This window comes from Rhinopithecus roxellana, chromosome 6, assembly GCF_007565055.1.
Source record: "Rhinopithecus roxellana isolate Shanxi Qingling chromosome 6, ASM756505v1, whole genome shotgun sequence".
In the NCBI taxonomy this organism is placed as follows: domain Eukaryota; kingdom Metazoa; phylum Chordata; class Mammalia; order Primates; family Cercopithecidae; genus Rhinopithecus; species Rhinopithecus roxellana.
Genome location: NC_044554.1, coordinates 71,059,120 through 71,075,380, shown reverse-complemented (window position 1 = coordinate 71,075,380; position 16,261 = coordinate 71,059,120). Strand labels below are relative to the sequence as shown.

Here is a 16,261-nt window from a genome sequence, read left to right as displayed (position 1 = left end):
CAGCACTTTGGGATGCTGAGGCAGGCAGATCACGAGGTCAGGAGATTGAGACCATCTTGTCTAACATGGTGAAACCCCATCTCTATTAAGAATACAAAAAATGAGCCAGGAGTGTTGGCACACACCAGTAGTCCCAGCAACTTGGGAGGCTGAGGTAGGAGAATTGCTAGAACCTGGGAGGCAGAGGTTGTAGTGAGCCGAGATCGCGCCATTGCACCCCAGCCTGGGTGACAGAGCAAGACTACGTCTCAAAAAAAAGAAAAAGAAAAAACTAATAAATAATAAAATACAAAAATTAAAAAAAAAAATCTCATTAAAAGTTGAGAATTTAGTGGCCACATAATGAAAACCTCAGGCAGGGCCAGGATGGAGTAAATTTTGGGCAGCCAGTGACAACATTGCCAAGATGTGCTCTGCCTCTTAATTCTTCTTGTCTTTTGGAATTGGCCTCATTTCCTTGTGCTAAAGTCTTACCAGAACCATAGCTGCTCTCAAGTCACCTCCCTGAGTGTGTCTGCTTGGATCACAAGGCCATATTTGAGCAAAATACTGTAAATGGGGAACGTTTCATTAGCCCAGATTGGGTCAAGAGCTCATGTATGCAGCAAAGAACATTACGTGCTACAACAGGCAGGCTCTTACAAGGTCCCCCAACAGAGATAGAGGGAGGTTCTGTTTCCAGCAGGAGAAAAGGCTGTTTGGTGGATATGCATCTAAATTGCAAAATATCCTACAACACAGAGTCCATGAAAAATAGTTTTGTTAGTGTATTTTTTTTTTTTCTTGAGACAGGGTCTCACATTGTCACCCAGGCTGCAGGAGAGTGGCATGATTATGGCTCATTGCAGCCTCCACCCTTGGGGACCCACTGATCCTCCCACTCAGCCTCCTGAATAGCTGGACCACAGGTGCATGCTACCATGCCCAGTTAATTTTTAAAAATTATTTGTAGAGACAGGGTCTCTCTCTGTTACCTGGGCTTGGTTAATGTTAACTATTTCCTTTTTCTGTTTTTAAATATAAAATGAAACTAAGGAAACATAGTACCTTTCAATAGACAGTGATTACTTCAATAGGACCCCATAATAAACTAATTATGAAAAACAGAAAATATGGGCTACATTAAAATCAAGGAATTCTCTTCATTTAAAGGGTATCATGAAGAAAGTAAAAAAGGCAAAGCAACGGACTAAGAGAAGACGTATGCAAAGCATATATTCAATCAATAACTCACATCAGAAATATAAAGAACTATAAACCAACAGGGAAAACTCAGAACACATGGTAGAAAAATGGGTAAACTGATGACTGCTCTTTTTTATTTTCACATCAACTCTCTGTACCTGAGGCCAGAAAGACAGGTTTGAGGTAATGACAGGTGTAAGATGCAGAGATCAACATTGTTACTTTTAAAAGGAGAAAATATATTTCCTATTCAGAGAAAAGCAGAGCTCTTTTTCTCTGCTCATCTCTGCGCTTGTACAAAGTAAAAGGTGTAAGTCATTGTGAAAATTACTATGTTAGAGACTGCTAAGTTGCAGGACAAATTGTGGATTTAAAACTGAAAAGTAACACAAATATAATACTTCATTAGAAAATATACTGATTAGATTAGCAAAAATGAAAATGGTTACCAGTACACAGTGTGTGGACCAAATCAAAACTAGTGCGGCCTTTCTGGAAGGTCATCTGGCAACAGGTTCTGTGATATACTTATGCTTTACGTACATCACAGTACATAGGTACAAAGATGTAGCACATTTTTGCCAAGTGTGGTTATGTTCTTTTTTTTTTTTTTTTTTCCTTTTTGCCAATTTTGATGAATGGGAAATGCTCTCACTGTTATTTGAGTTCCCATTACAATACGACTGAGAATTTTCCCTTATATTCGATAAACATTTGAAGTTTTCTTTTCTGTGAGATTCCTGATCAAGTAGTTTGCTCATTTTCTAATGTATCATTTCATCATTTGTACCCTTTTCTATGATCAATTTTGTCAGAAGTTTATCCACTTTTTTAATGTGTTAACACGACTAGGCTATAGTATCCAGTTATTTAATCAAACACTAATTTAAATGTGGCTGAGAAGGTATTTTGTAGAAATGGTGAACATCTATAATCAGTTGACTTTAAGTACAGGAGATTATCTTCGATATGTGGGTGGGTCTCATACAAGCAGCTGAAGGCTCTAAGAGCAAAAACTAAGGTTTTCTGAAAAGAGAAGACACTTTTGCCTCAACACTGCGGCATCAGCTTCTGCTGGAGTTCCAGCCTGCTGGCCTTTCTGGAAAACTCTTACTGATACAGTACGAAAAGTCTTACTAATTTTTATGCATTCCTTTGGTCCAGCAAGGAACGTATCTCAAGGAAACAAATGGAGAAGTACTCAAAGATGTATATGCATTGTGTTCACTGCAGTGTTGCATATAAGCAGTTTGGTTAAAATATATCATGGCATGACTATACAGGATAATACTATGAGCCATTAAAAGAGATGTGACTGATTTTTTTCTTAACATGGGAACCTAAGATATAACATTTCCAAGATATAACATAAACAGCAATTTAAAAGCAAAAATGTAGAGTGTGATTCTATTGGCAAACATTATATATATGAATCAAAAAATATATTAAAATATTTACAGTGATTATTACAGGATGGTGAAATGATAGGTTATTTTATTTTTCAGTGTGGAGTTTTTTAAAAGAATATACATTATTTTAAATCAGAAAAAGAATAAAGTTATTTCTATTTTGAAAAATAAAAACATTAAGCCTTAATGGGGGAGATTGAGGCCAATATCTTGTGATACTTGCGGTTCTTGCTACATTAAATTTTCCTTGTGTCTTTCCTCATCTCACAGACTGCCAATAAATTTACTTTTTCCCTTGCATATATGTTTAAGGTTTACAAATGAAAATCAGTTGCTCCTATAAGGGTTTTTTTTTTTTTTTTTTTTTTTTTTAAATCACTTAAAGGTTTCAGTTTCCTTGTGTTAAAAGGCATAATTGTGTGGGTGTTTTTAGGGGTGAGGGTTAAGGGGTTGGAAGTGGGGGTGTTGAGAGGTAAACAATAACAGTCCAATTGTATTTGTTCTAAAAAGAAGTCCATTCTCTTACTCTAGAAAAATAACTTAGTTCAAAGTTCCACTATTCTTTCATAAAGCTATTTTACACAGGATTATCTTTAAAATATTATGAAATATCTCCAACATAAAGAAAAGTAAAATAATACACTAACATGTATATATTCATCATTCAGCTTTGTTGAATGGTAATTTCTTAGAGATACATATGCTTTAAAGAGTATGTTTTTTCACAATAGCAAAGACTTGGAATCAACCCAAATTTCCATCTGTGACAGACTGGATTAAGAAAATGTGGCACATATACACCATGGAATACTATGCAGCCATAAAAAAGGATGAGTTTGCGTCCTTTGTAGGGACATGGATGCAGCTGGAAACCATCATTCTTAGCAAACTATCACAAGAAGAGAAAACCAAACACCGCATGTTCTCACTCATAGGTGGGAACTGAACAATGAGATCACTTGGACTCGGGAAGGGGAACATCACGCACTGGGGCCTATCATGGGGAGGGGGGAGGGGGGAGGAGGGAGGGATTGCATTGGGGAGTTATACATGATATAAATGATGAATTGATGGGTGTTGACGAGTTGATGGGTGCAGCACACCAACATGGCATAAGTATACATATGTAACAAACCTGCACGTTATGCACATGTACCCTAGAACTTAAAGTATAATAAAAAAATAAAAAATAAATAAAAAAAAATTAAAAAAAAGAGTATGTTTTTTAAAAAGGACAGATACAATTAATGCCTATGTATACTCACCCAAGACAATTTTCTTTCTCTTCTCAAACACCATGCTGATTTTTCTGTTTATTATATTATTTCCATGACGTTTTGAAATGTGTACCACATATAAGAAAATTGATAAACAACATCAAGTACTTTTTGCATGTTTCCAAACTTCATATGAATATATCACATATATTCTTCTGCAACTTTCTTCTCCAAAAGTTAAATGTTTCTGATGCTTAACCATCTTGATATAAATATTGTTAGTTGAATTGTCACACTTTAACCACTATCCTAGTGATGACCTGCACTTTCTTTCACTTGTTGTCCTTACAAACAATGCCATGATGGACATTCTTGTATATCTTGTCTTCTTGCTCACACGTGTGAGAGCTTCTCTAGTAACACATCAAGGAGTGGAACTGCTAGGTTGTAGAGCGTGCAGATCTTCATCTTTACTGAATGTTGCCTAGCTGCTTTCCAATTTGTGCCTACTATATATACCTGTAGTATATGAGTACCAGATATAATATTAATACATCTTTGCCAAGCTTGGTATTTTGAATCTTTGTATTTTTTGCCAACTTTGATGGGTGGGAAGTAGCATTTCACTATTATTTGAGTTTACAATTCTTATTGCCAGTAGGACTAAGAATATTCTCTTCTGTTTATTAGTCACTTGGGGGTTTTGTCTTCCTTCCTGATGAAATAATTTGCTCATTTTTGAATGTATCATTTAGCCATTTTATACCCTTTTCCATAATCAATTTTGCCAGAGATTTATTCACCTTTTTAATGTTTTCGAGAAATATTATTGCATTTTGTTAATACTCTCTGTTGTTTTTCATTTCCTTAATTTCTGCCATTTTTCTTATCTCTTCATTTGGGAGATTTATCTCTTTAATTAAATTCATTCATTCATTCATTCATTGAGACAGAGTCTTGCTGTGTAGCCCAAGCTGGAGTGCAGCTGCACAATCTCAGCTCACTGCAACCTCTGCCTCCTGGGTTCAATCAATTCTCCGGACTCAGCTTCCCGAGTAGCTGGGATTACAGGTGTGCCCCACCATATCTGGCTACTTGTTTGTGTTTTTAGTACAGACGAGGTTTCACCGTGTTTGTTGGCCAGGCTGGTCTTCAAGTCCTGACTTCCAGTGATCCGCCTGCTTTGGCCTCCCAAAATGCTGGGATTATGGTATAAGCCACCATGCCTGGCCTTGCTTGTTTTTTTAAACTCATATAATTAGCTTATTCATTTTTAATATATGCATTTATGTTTATTCTAAGTTCATATTAACCTCATCTCACAAGTAGCATTTTTATGAGCTCCAAATATTTCTCATTTTTTAGGATTTATTTTTTATATTGGAGCTACTTAGAAGTGTGTTTTTAAGTTTGGCTTTGTGGTTATATTTTGGATTTTTAAATTAATTTCATCGTGATCAGAAAAATTCTGAATCTTAGTATTTTTTAAGACTTGTTCTGCTTAACACATGACTAGTTTTTTAATAATTTTTTTTTGCTTAAAAGAATGCATGTCTTGTAATTATTATTCAGTGATTATTCATGTCCATTAGGTCAAATTTACTGATTTTAGTCAAATATTCTATATCTGATATTCTTTTCTGATGTATCTAGTATTGAGAAATGTTAAAATTTCCTATCAAGATTATCCCTCTTTGGATTCTTCATGCAATTCTCTTAAGTGTTTATACATTTTTAAGATAAATAATCTCATACATATGCCTGAGATTGTTACTTCTTTCTCAGACTATTCTGTCTTCCTGGTAAGTTGTTCAGTTTATATTTATGTAGTGAGTATTTTAAAAATCTGATACTGCTTTTTGCCTTGAGGTCTATCTTCTTGTACAGTCACAAAACTATACCATCTTTCTTGTGGTTAGAATGCATCTGGTAAATTTTTAAAAAAATCTCTTCAGTCTCAATTATTCTGTGTTATATTTTAGATCACTTTGAACAACAATTGGGGTTTTTAAAGCCCTAAAAACCTAGTCTTCTAACAAGATTTATTTTAAAGATAAGCTATATTTGCTGTACATGCTGATATATTTAGAGGTATTTCTATTATCTTATCTTGCCCTTTGTATTTGCCATGCCTCTTTTTCTTTCATTCCCTGTCTCTATTAAACATTAACAAAATCTCCCTATTTCCTCAACAGTACAGAAACTATATATTTCTTTTCTCTCACTGATTCCTCAAATCTTGATTTTAAGTCTCCTCCTGAACCCAGGAAACTTTGAGTGCTTTACTTCCATTACCCATTCCCATCTGTTAAGTCAGTCCTCATTATATTAGTTCTACCTTATTTTAGTAATGTTTAGTATATTATCATTTAGTAATAGAAATTCATTATTAAAATATATGATCTTAACAAGTCAATTTTTTATTTATATTTACTCCTGAGTTTATTCATTTTCTTGCTGACGACTGCTTCTTGAATCACACTCTATCATTCTGAGTTCAATTTCTTTCTTCCTTTAATTTGAAAATATATCCTTTTGAAATATCTGAATATTTGAAAATACCTCTTTAATTTGTTCTTACTCAGGCATAATGGTATAGTTACTTATATAGTGTTTTAGCCCAGCAACCCTATCAGTAATTTTGAAGATATTCCATTGTCAGAAGGCTTAGATATCCATGTGGAAAAGACTTACGAAAGTTCAACTGCAGTTCTCCTCTTGTAATTTATCTACTTTTTTTTTTTTTTTTTTTTTTTTTTTTTGAGATGTCTCACTTTGTGGCCCAGGTTGGAAGGCACGATCTTGGCTCACTGCAACCTCCACCTCAAGCCATTCTTGTGACTTCAGCTTCCCAAGTAGCTGGGATTACAGGTGCTCGCCACCAGGCCTGGCTAATTTTTGTATTTTTAATAGAGACGAGGGTTCACCATGTTGGCTAGGCTGGTCTCAAACTCCTGACCTCAAGTGATCTGCCCACCTCGGCCTTGCAAAGTGCTGGGATTACAGGAGTGAACCACCATACCCAGCCTATTTGCCTTTTCTTTATGATTGTTCTTACATGTTCTCTTAAGCTTTGTCATTTTGCACTTCCATCATTACATTTCTAGGAGTTAAAGAGTTATGGTTAATACTGTATTTCTTACTAATTCATGACTACATCAATTAAAAAATCTTCCCATTATCATCTATTCAAATGTTGCCTTTGCCACATTTTTCCTTTATTTAATGTCTTTATTCAAATTCTATCAGAAATAATCTTGGAGCTTTCTTTCCTCTTAAAGAAATTAAATCTTTTAATTTCTCTACGTATATTTTTTTAACTTCTTCATGATGAATTCTAGGCAACTTTCTCAGATTCTAATCAATATTCCATCATTAATTACATGACAAATTTTCTCTTCGGATGTGTCTAATCTACTGCTTACCTTGTCTGTGGAGGTTCTAATTTTAGTGACTGTGTTTTGAAGTTCTGGAAGTTCTATATGATTCTTTTCCAAATCTGCTGGTTCACTTTGCATACTGTTCTTTTCGTTTTTGTTATTATTTTATTTGTGAACCCGCTTATAAATTTCATCACCTTAAATACAATTATTTTATAATTTATGTATGTGAGAGCTTTATAGCTGAAATTCTTAGTGGTGTAAATGATCAATTTAGTTTTGTAATTTTAGATTGTGAGCTACTAATCAACACAGTGTTATCTCTGGATATCCTACAAAGCCTAGCTTAAGGGCTCGTCTTCCAAGAAAAAGCAACATTTTTTTTTTTTTATGACACTTTAAGTTCTAGGGTACATGTGCACAACATGCAGGTTTGTTACATATGTATACTTGTGCCATGTTGGTATGCTGCACCTATCATCAACTCGTCAGCATGCATCAACTCGTCATTTATATCAGGTATAACTCTCAATGCCATCCCTCCCGCCTCCCCCCTCCCCATAATAGGCCCCGGTGTGTGATGTTCCCCTTCCAGAGTCCAAGTGATCTTATTGTTCAATTCCCACCTATGAGTGAGAACATGCCGTGTTTGGTTTTCTGTTCTTGCGATAGTTTGCTGAGAATGATGGTTTCCAGCTGCATACATGTCCCTACAAAGGACATGAACTCATCCTTTTTTATGGCTGCATAGTATTCCATGGTGTATATCTGCCACATTTTCTTAATCCAGTCTGTCACTGATGGACATTTGGATTGATTCCAAGTCTTTGCTATTGTGAATAGTGCCGCAATGAACATACGTGTGCACATGTCTTTATAGCAGCATGATTTATAATCCTTTGGGTATATATCCAGTAATGGGATGGCTGGGTCATATGGTACTTCTAGTTCTAGATCCTTGAGGAATCACTATACTCTTTTCCATACTGATTGAACTAGTTTACAATCCCACCAACAGTGTAAAAGTGTCCCTATTTCTCCACATCCTCTCCAGCACCTGCTGTTTCCTGATTTTTTAACGATTGCCATTCTAACTGGTGTGAGATGGTATCTCATTGTGGTTTTGATTTACATTTCTCTGATGACCAGTAATGATGAGCATTTTTTCATGTGTCTGTTGGCTGTATGCATGTCTTCTTTTGAGAAATGTCTGTTCATATCCTTTGCCCAGTTTTTGATGGGGTTGTTTGTTTTTTTCTTGTAAATTTGTTTGAGTTCTTTGTAGGTTCTGGATATTAGCCCTTAGTCAGATGAGTAGATTGCAAAGATTTTCTCCCATTCTGTAGGTTGCCTGTTCACTCTGATGGTAGTTCTTTTGCTGTGCAGAAGCTCTTTAGTTTAATTAGATCCCATTTGTCAATTTTGGCTTTTGTTGCCGTTGCTTTTGGTGTTTTAGACATGAAGTCCTTGCCCATGCCTATGTCCTGAATGGTATTACCTAGGTTTTCTTCTAGGGTTTTTATGGTTTTAGGTGTAACATTTAAGTCTCTAATCCATCTTGAATTAATTTTCGTATAAAGAGTAAGGAAAGGATCTAGTTTCAGCTTTCTACTGATGGCCAATTTTCCCAGCACCATTTATTAAATAGGGAATCCTTTCCCCATTTCTTGTTTCTCTCAGGTTTCTCAAAGATCAGATGGCTGTAGATGTGTGGTATTATTTTTGAGGACTCTGTTCTGTTCCATTGGTCTATAGCTCTGTTTTGGTACTAGTACCATGCTGTTTTAGTTACTGTAGTCTTGTAGTATAGTTTGAAATCAGGTAGCATGATGCCTCCAGCTTTGTTCTTTTGACTTAGCATTGTCTTGGCAATGCGGGCTCTTTTTTGGTTCCATATGAATTTTAAAGCAGTTTTTTTCCAATTCTCTGAAGAAACTCATTGGTAGCTTGATGGGGATGGCATTGAATCTGTAAATTACCTTGGGCAGTATGGCCATTTTCACGATATTGATTCTTCCTATTCATGAGCATGGTATGTTCTTCCATTTGTTTGTGTCCTCTTTTATTTCACTGAGCAGTGGTTAGTAGTTATCCTTGAAGAGGTCCTTCACATCCCTTGTAAGTTGGATTCCTAGGTATTTTATTCTCTTTGAAGCAATGTGAATGGAATTTCATTCATGATTTGGCTCTCTGTTTGTATGTTACTGGTGTATAAGAATGCTTGTGATTTTTGCACATTAATTTTGTATCCTGAGACTTTGCTGCAGTTGCTTATCAGCTTAAGGAGATTTTGGGCTGAGACGATGGGGTTTTCTAAATATACAATCATGTCATCTGCAAACAGGGACAAGTTGACTTCTTCTTTTCCTAACTGAATACCCTTGATTTCTTTCTCTTGCCTGATTGCCCTAGCCAGAACTTCCAACACTATGTTAATAGAAGTGGTGAGAGAGAGCATCCCTGTCTTGTGCCAGTTTTCAAAGGGAATGTTTCCAGTTTTTGCCCATTCAGTATGATATTGGCTGTGGGTTTGTCATAAATAGCTCTTATTATTTTGAGATATGTTCCATCAATACCGAATTTATTGAGAGTTTTTAGCATGAAGGGCTGTTGAATTTTGCCAAAGGCCTTTTCTGCATATATTGAGATAATCATGTGGTTTTTGTCTTTGGTTCTGTTTATATGCTGGATTACGTTTATTGATTTGAGTATGTTGAACCAGCCTTGCATCCCAGGGATGAAGCCCACTTGATCATGGTGGATAAGCTTTTTGATGTGCTGCTGGATTCGGTATGCCAGTATTTTATTGAGGATTTTTGCATCAATGTTCATCAGGGATATTGGTCTAAAATTCTCTTTCTTTGTTGTGTATGTGCCAGGCTTTGGTATCAGGATGATGTTGGCCTCATAAAATGAGTTAGGGAGGATCCCCTTTTTCTATTGATTGGAATCGTTTCAGAAGGAATGGTACCAGCTCCTCCTTGTACCTCCGGTAGAATTTGGCTGTGAATCCGTCTGGTCCCGGACTTTTTTTGGTTGGTAGGCTATTAATTATTGCCTCAATTTCAGAGCCTGCTATTGGTCTATTCAGGGATTCAACTTCTTCCTGGTTTAGTCTTGGGAGAGTGTAAATGCCCAGGAAATTATCCATTTCTTCTAGGTTTTCTAGTTTATTTGTGTAGAGGTGTTTATAGTATTCTCTGATGGTAGTTTGTATTTCTGTGGGGTCAGTGGTGATATCCCCTTTATCATTTTTTATTGCGTCTATTTGATTCTTCTCTTTTTTCTTCTTTACTAGTCTTGCTAACGGTCTATCAATTTTGTTGATCTTTTCAAAAAACCAGCTCCTGGATTCATTGATTTTTTGGAGAGTTTTTTGTGTCTCTATCTCCTTCAGTTCTGCTCTGATCTTAGTTATTTCTTGCCTTCTGCTAGCTTTTGAATATGTTTGCTCTTGCTTCTCTAGTTCTTTTAATTGTGATGTTAGGGTGTCAATTTTAGATCTTTCTTGCTTTCTCTTGTGGGCATTTAGTGCTATAAATTTCCCTCTACACATGGTTTAAATGTGTCCCAGAGATTGTGGTATGTTGTATCTTTGTTCTCACTGGTTTCAAAGAACATCTTTATTTCTGCTTTCATTTCGTTATGTACCCAGTAGTCATTCAGGAGCAGGTTGTTCAGTTTCCATGTAGTTGAGCGGTTTTGATTGAGTTTCTTACTCCTGAGTTCTAGTTTGATTGCACTGTGGTCTAAGAGACAGTTTGTTATAATTTCTGTTCTTTTACATTTGCTGAGGAGTGCTTTACTTCCAACTATGTGGTCAATTTTGGAATAAATGCAATGCGGTGCTGAGAAGAATGTATATTCTGTTGATTTGGGGTGGAGAGTTCTATAGATGTCTATCAGGTCTGCTTGGTGCAGAGTTGAGTTCAATTCCTGGATATCCTTGTTAACTTTCTGTCTTGTTGATCTATCTAATGTTGACAGTGGAGTGTTGAAGTCTCCCATTATTATTGTATGGGAGTCTAAGTCTCTTTGTAAGTCTCTGAGGACTTGCTTTATGAATCTGGGTGCTCCTGTATTGGGTGCATATATATTTAGGATAGTTAGCTCTTCCTGTTGAATTGATCCCTCTACCATTATGTAATGACCTTCTTTGTCTCATTTGATCTTTGATGGTTTAAAGTCTGTTTTATCAGAAACTAGGATTGCAACCCCTGCTTTTTTTTGTTCTCCATTTGCTTGGTAGATCTTCCTCCATCCCTTTATTTTGAGGCTATGTGTGTCTCTGCATGTGAGATGGGTCTCCTGAATACAGCAAACTGATGGGTCTTGACTCTTTATCCAATTTGCCAGTCTGTGTCTTTTAATTGGACTATTTAGTCCATTTACATTTAAGGTTAATATTGATATGTGTGAACTTGATCCTGCCATTGTGATATTAGCTGGTTATTTTGCTCATTAGTTGATGCAGTTTCTTCCTAGCATTGATGGTCTTTACATTTTGGCATGTTTTTGCAATGACTGGTACCTGTTGTTCCTTTCCATGTTTAGTGCTTCCTTCAGGATCTCTTGTAAGGCAGGCCTGGTGGTGACAAAATCACTAAGCATTTGCTGGTCTGTAAAGGATTTTATTTCTCCTTCACTTATGAAACTTAGTTTGGCTGGATATGAAATTCTGGGTTTAAAATTCTTTTCTTTAAGAATGTTGAATACTGGCCCCCACTCTCTTCTGGCTTGTAGAGTTTCTGCCGAGAGATCTGCTGTTAGTCTGATGGGCTTCCCTTTGTGGGTAACCCGACCTTTCTCTCTGGCTGCCCTTAAGATTTTTTCCTTCATTTCAACTTTGGTGAGTCTGACAATTATGTGTCTTGGAGTTGCTCTTCTCAATGAGTATCTTTGTGGCGTTCTTTGTATTTCCTGAATTTGAATGTTGGCCTGCCTTACTAGGTTGGGGAAGTTCCCCTGGATGATATCCTGAAGAGTGTTTTCCAACTTGGTTCCATTTTCCCTGTCATTTTCAGGCACACCAATCAGACACAGATATGGTCTTTTCACATAGTCCCATATTTCTTGGAGGCTTTGTTCATTTCTTTTTCCTTTTTTTCTCTAGACTTCTCTTCTCGCTTCATTTCATTCATTTGATCATCAATCATTGATACTCTTTCTTCCAGTTGATCGAGTCGGTTACTGAAGCTTGTGCATTTGTCACGTATCTCTCGTGTCATGGTTTTTATCTCTGTCAGTTCGTTTATAGCCTTCTCTGCATTGATTATTCTAGTTATCCATTCTTCCATTCTTTTTTCAAGATTTTTAGTTTCTTTGTGCTGGGTATGTAGTTCCTCCTTTAGCTCTGAGAACTTTTATCGACTGAAGCCTTCTCCTCTTAACTCATCAAAGGCATTCTCCTTCCAGTTTTGATCCACTGCTGGTGATGAGCTGCGTTCCTTTGGAGGGGGAGATGCGCTCTGATTTTTTGAATTTCCAGCTTTTCTGTCCTGCTTTTTCCCCATCTTTGTGGTTTTATCTGCCTCTGGTCTTTGATGCTGGTGACGTACTGATGGGGTTTTGGTGTGGGTGCCCTTTCTGTTTGTTAGTTTTCCTTCTAACAGTCAGGACCCTCAGCTGTAGGTCTGTTGGAGATTGCTTGAGTTCCACTCCAGACCCTGTTTGCCTGGGTATCACCAGCAAAGGCTGCAGAAGATAGAATATTGCTGAACAGTGAGTGCTGCTGTGATTCTTGCTCTGGAAGCTTCCTCTCAGAGGTGTACCCCGCTGTGTGAGGTGTGAGGTGTTGGTCTGTACCTAGTGGGGGATGTCTCCCAGTTAGGCTGGTCAGGGGTCAGGGACCCACTTGAGCAGGCAGTCTGTCCATTCTCAGATCTCTACCTCCATGCTGGGAGATCCACTGCTCTCTTCAAAGCTGTCAGACGCCACCCAGAGGTAGAGTCTACAGAGACAGGCAGGCCTCCTTGAGGTGAGGTGGGCTCCACCCAGTTCCAGCTTCCTGGAGGCTTTGTTTACCTACTTAAGCCTCAGCAATGGCGGGCCCCCTCCCCCAGCATTGCTGCCACCTTGCAGTTAGGTCTCAGACTGTTCTGCTAGTAATGAGGGAGGCTCCATGGGCGTGGGACCCTCCGGGCCAGGTGTGGGATATAATCTCCTGGTGTCTGTGTGCTAAGACCCTTGGTAAAGCGCAGTATTAGGATGGGAGTTACCCCATTTCCCAGGTGTTGTGTGTCTCCGTTTCCCTTGGCTAGGAAAAGGGATTCCCTTCCCCCTTGCGCTTCCCAGGTGAGGGAATGCCTCACCCTGCTTCAGCTCTCACTGGTTAGGCTGCACTAGCTGACCAGCACCGATTGTCCAGCACTCCCCAGTGAGATGAACCCGGTACGTCAGTTGGAAATGCAGAAATCACCCGTCTTCTGTGTTGCTCAAACTGGGAGCTGGAGGCTGGAGCTGTTCCTATTCGGCCATCTTTCTCCTGACTGAAAAAGCAACTTTTAAAAATGCCAGCTCCTCCACTGTCATCACCAATTCAGGAGTGCTTTTCATGTTAATTTCCTAACAGGTATTTCCCTTATATTTAATAAAATAAACTGGGACTTCAACATTGAGTACAAGCTAATACTTAAAAATTCTGAGGGTTAATTTTTCTGCACATTCAGAGCTTAAGCCCAAACACAAGATTAATTGCCCAAGGGCAGATTTTTTTTCCTAGTTCATCATTTCACTGAGATCTGGTTCTTTTAAGTTCTTTATAAGTTCTCTGTTCCAAATACCCACTTTAAGAATACTTCATGGTACGTCTTCTTTCTCTGCATGAGCAATAAAATCCCAAGTGCCTGCCTAACAACATCAACATCCACTAATTTCAAATTCCAGCACTATTGTAGCCACAATGTCAACTCACAATCATAATCATTCTAGTTGTTTTTGGTCTCTAAAGTTTTTCTTTTTTTCTTGCAGTTGACCTACATATTTAAAAAGATGGGTGTTTGGATGAACGGAGGCAAGATGGTGCACTTCCGGGTTCTTCATCCCCCAACTTTTCCCGCGCGTGCGAAAATGCAGCCGGCGACTCGGGAAGGTGCAGACCAACTAGGCATGCGCCAGGTGATGTCAATCTGAAGAGACCAAGATTTACCTGGTCACACCTGCGGAACGCCCCCCGACACGCCCATGCCCCACCTATTGCCCTCCCACTCCTAGAAAAGCGGCTCCGGACGAACGCCACACACGGACTTCCCAGCTTCCCCACTGCGGTCGGGACTGTTGGAACTCTGTCCGAGAGCTGCACGGGTGACTCTGTGGGCCTCATTTGCCAGAGGCCAACAGACCTCTCCCTACCCACCTTCTTCCTCTGAAGCTAGGTGACCAAAATAAACTTGCAGTTTTGCTCCTACCCTTGCCTAGTCGCTGGTTCTTTTGTCCCCGCTCTGGTGGTCTTAGAAAAACAAATCAGTTGGTGCCTAACCCGTGAGGAGACCCCTCCTCGGGGCCCCCAGGGTCTGGGGAGCCTCCTCCTCCTCCTCGTTCCACGCCACAGACGGACCAGGACCTGAGACCCGCTTCCCTCACTCTCACGGCCTCTCTGGGGTAAGTGCCCTTGTCTCCTCTTTACCTCCCTCGGCCAAAATCCTGCGCAGGTCCGAGGTCCATTTGGAGCCACCAAGTGGCTCGGGAGACCCGTTCAGGACGGAGACGTCCGCCTGAAGGTAATCTCTACTTTGGCTTCAAGAGCCTCCAGTCTGTCTCTGCTGGTTCCAAAGGACGCTTTGAAGCCAGGCAGGGATCCATTTCCATTTCCATTGTGTCCATTGTGTCGGTAAAGAGGAAACAAATGGGAAACCCCCAGTCCAAATTTCCAAAGAGCACCCCCTTGGGGTACCTCCTAGCCAATTTATAAACCTTACAGCTCGAACAAGACCTTAGGAGGAAGCGGTTAATTTTCCTTTCCACTGTGGCGTGATCGACCTCAGCAATTTCTGCCAGCGGTTAGGCAAGTCGTCCAAAATTAATTACGTACAAGGCTTTTGGGCCTTAAGCTCTCGTCCCTATACTCCTCCTTCTCTCCCCGCTCTCTCCACCCCCTCCCTTCCTGCCCAGACTTCTCCTCCTCCCCCCATCCAGACTCCTCCTTCCTCCTCCTTATCTACTAGTAATCCACTCGGTCCCGTGCCTCCTTCGGGGCCCCCAACTGGCTGTCTTGAGTCTCCTGTCTCTGCCCACACCCTCCTACAGTGTTAGTGCCTTTGCGAGAGGTGGCTGGGGCGGAGGGGGTAGTCAGAGTACATGTCCCTTTTTCATTGGCCGATCTTTCCAAAATTGAGAAGCGTTTAGGGGATTTCTCAGCTAATCCCACCATCTACATAAAGGAATTTAGATACCTTTGTCAGGCCTATGACTTAACTTGGCATGACCTCCAGGTTATCCTAACCTCCACCCTAAACCCTGAGGAGCAAGAGTGCATCGTAGCGGCCGCCAGGCAGCACGCCAACCAACTACATTTAACTGATGCCGCCATCCTACTAGGGGAGCAAGCAGCCCCCTCGGCAGACCCAGACTGGAACTACCAAGCAAACCAGCCTGGGCGCCGTAGGCAAGACATAATGGTTCAGTGTTTGTTGGCTGGTATGCAAGCAGCCTCAAACAAAACTGTAAATTTTAACAAATTAAAAGAAATTATTCAAAATCCAGAAGAAAATCCAGCCGCATTCTTAAATAGGCTGACTGAGGTTCTAACCCAGTATACCCAGTTAGATCCGGCCTCCCCCACAGGGGCCACCATTTTGGCGTCTTATTTCATTTCTCAATCAGCTCCTGACATTCGTAAAAAACTTCAAAAGGTAGAGGATGGTCCTCAGGCACCAATACAAGACCTGGTTAAATTAGCCTTTAAGGTCTATAACTCCAGAGAGAAGACGGCTGAGGCAGTGCGACACGCGTGCCTCAAACAGAAGGCCCAGCTCCTAGCAGCGGCTTTACAGCCCAGTTGTAACCCCAGACCAGAGAGCACACACCCCACAGACTCCAAGGCCACGAAAGGAGCCTGCTATAAGTGCGGCAA

General features: G+C 39.5%; 1 protein-coding gene across 4 annotated transcripts in view; it reads right to left on the bottom strand.

Annotated features, from left to right (window-relative positions):
• The window catches only part of CADPS2 (calcium dependent secretion activator 2), a 602,646-nt gene that overhangs the window by 181,114 nt on the left and 405,271 nt on the right, over window positions 1–16,261 (bottom strand). The window lies entirely within an intron of this gene.